Genomic DNA, 2,500 nt, shown 5'->3' on the forward strand with positions numbered 1-2,500 from the left:
TTCCCACTTTTTCGTCGGCGTCCCGAACTACGCCCCGGCTGACGCGGTTTACCGTACTCGTGCGACGGTCGCCGGCGGGCACTTCAAAATACGCCGATTTCGTGGGCGCATTCACGCTGTTTCGCTTCCCCGGAGTGCCAACACTCACTCTGCCGAAAGCGGCGATCATCCGAGCGGCGGTTCCCACTTTTGCGTCGGCTTCGCAAACGGCGCCCCGGCAGACGCGCTCGTGCGACGTACTCGTGCGACGGTCGCCGGCGAGCACGTCGAAAGACGCCGATATCGTGCTCGAATCGACCCCGTTTCGCTTCGCCGGAGTGCTGCCAGTCACGGCGCAGAAAACGGCGAACAAGTGTTTTTTTTTTTTTTTTCCTAGAATTTGTGTTATAGAAGGCACATTTGATATCGGACGATAATTTTCAACTTTATCACGCGCACCGATTTTCGTGTAGAGGTTTGCAAGTTTATGGGAATTTCTCCACTTGGAATAATGCGATTTAGTAGTACTACGAGAACTTCATGGATGTACTCAAGGGTACGGGGCAAGTCAGTTACGTCAACACCTGCAGATTTTTTACACTTCAAACTGAAAATTGTTGGTTGTGAGTCCTCGTGTGATATTAAAGGCCGATTCGCTAACACATAGAACAAAGAAAGAAAGGAAGAAAAAACGCCCGCGCTCGCTCAAGAAACCTGGGTTCGCAACAAGTGGCAACAACAAGCAACCGAGCGAGTGCGCCAAAACCCGTGGCGGCCGAACAAACGCGAAGTCCCAACCGCGTCAGCCGGGGCGGCACGGGACAGGAAAAATCACTTCAGCCGGGGCGGCGGGGCACCGAATAAACCTCGTCACCTCGTCGCAGGATAAAAGAGGAAACAAAAAGTCTAAACAGCGTCTGCTGGAGCGAATGCGTAATAAAACAACAACAACAACAAAAAAAAAACACCCGCGCTCAAGAAGTCTGCAATCACCACAAAAGGCGACTGTGACCGAGCAGCGTCAGCCGGGGCCGTGCGGAAACGGAAAAACCGCGACTACCGGGGCGTCGAGGCACCGAAAAATCCACTTCAGCCGCGGCGAAAAAAAAAAACAAAAAGAAAGACGGAGGGGGGGGGGGGAACCACGTCTGCCGGGGCGAAGGAAAAAAAAAAACGCGTCTGCCGGGGCGAGCCCGGGTGCGGCACCACCGGGAAAACTGTGGCAAACAGACATGGCGATCGAGTGAGTGGGCCGCCAGCCAGGCTCAGCCAAAAAGTGCAAAGTCCGAACTGCGTCAGCCGGGGCGGCAAAAACCACGTCAGCCGGGGCGGCGCAAAAAACCGCGTCTGCCGGGGCGGCACGAAACCGCGTCAGCCGGGGCGGCGCGAAAACTGCGTCAGCCGGGGCGAAAGAAAAAAAAAAAAAAACGCGTCTGCCGGGGCGAGCCCGGGTGCGGCACCACCGGGAAAACTGTGGCAAACAGACATGGCGATCGAGTGAGTGGGCCGCCAGCCAGGCACAGCCGAAAAGTGCAAAGTCCGAACCGTGTCAGCCGGGGCGGCAAAAAACCGCGTCAGCCGGGGCGGCGCAAAAAACCGCGTCTGCCGGGGCGGCACGAAACCGCGTCAGCCGGGGCGGCGCGAAAACTGCGTCAGCCGGGGCGAGCCCGGGTGCGGCACCACCGGGAAAACTGTGGCAAACAGACATGGCGATCGAGTGAGTGGGCCGCCAGCCAGGCTCAGCCAAAAAGTGCCAAGTCCGAACTGCGTCAGCCGGGGCGGCAAAAAACCGCGTCAGCCGGGGCGGCGCAAAAAACCGCGTCTGCCGGGGCGGCGCGAAAACCGCGTCTGCCGGGGCGGCGCGAAAACTGCGTCAGCCGGGGCGAAAGAAAAAAAAAAACGCGTCTGCCGGGGCGAGCCCGGGTGCGGCACCACCGGGAAAACTGTGGCAAACAGACATGGCGATCGAGTGAGTGGGCCGCCAGCAAGGCTCAGCCAAAAAGTGCTAAGTCCGAACTGCGTCAGCTGGGGCGGCAAAAAACCGCGTCTGCCGGGGCGGCACGAAACCGCGTCAGCCGGGGCGGCGCGAAAACCGCGTCTGCCGGGGCGGCACGAAACCGCGTCAGCCGGGGCGGCGCGAAAACTGCGTCAGCCGGGGCGAGCCCGGGTGCGGCACCACCGGGAAAACTGTGGCAAACAGACATGGCGATCGAGTGAGTGGGCCGCCAGCCAGGCACAGCCGAAAAGTGCTAAGTCCGAACTGCGTCAGCCGGGGCGGCAAAAACCGCGTCAGCCGGGGCGGCGCGAAAACCGCGTCTGCCGGGGCGGCACGAAACCGCGTCAGCCGGGGCGGCGCGAAAACTGCGTCAGCCGGGGCGAGCCCGGGTGCGGCACCACCGGGAAAACTGTGGCTAACAGACATGGCGATCGAGTGAGTGGGCCACCAGCCAGGCTCAGCCAAAAAGTGCTAAGTCCGAACTGCGTCAGCCGGGGCGGCAAAAACCGCGTCAGCCGGGGCGGC

Source organism: Rhipicephalus microplus, unplaced genomic scaffold, assembly GCF_043290135.1.
Source record: "Rhipicephalus microplus isolate Deutch F79 unplaced genomic scaffold, USDA_Rmic scaffold_290, whole genome shotgun sequence".
NCBI lineage: Eukaryota > Metazoa > Arthropoda > Arachnida > Ixodida > Ixodidae > Rhipicephalus > Rhipicephalus microplus.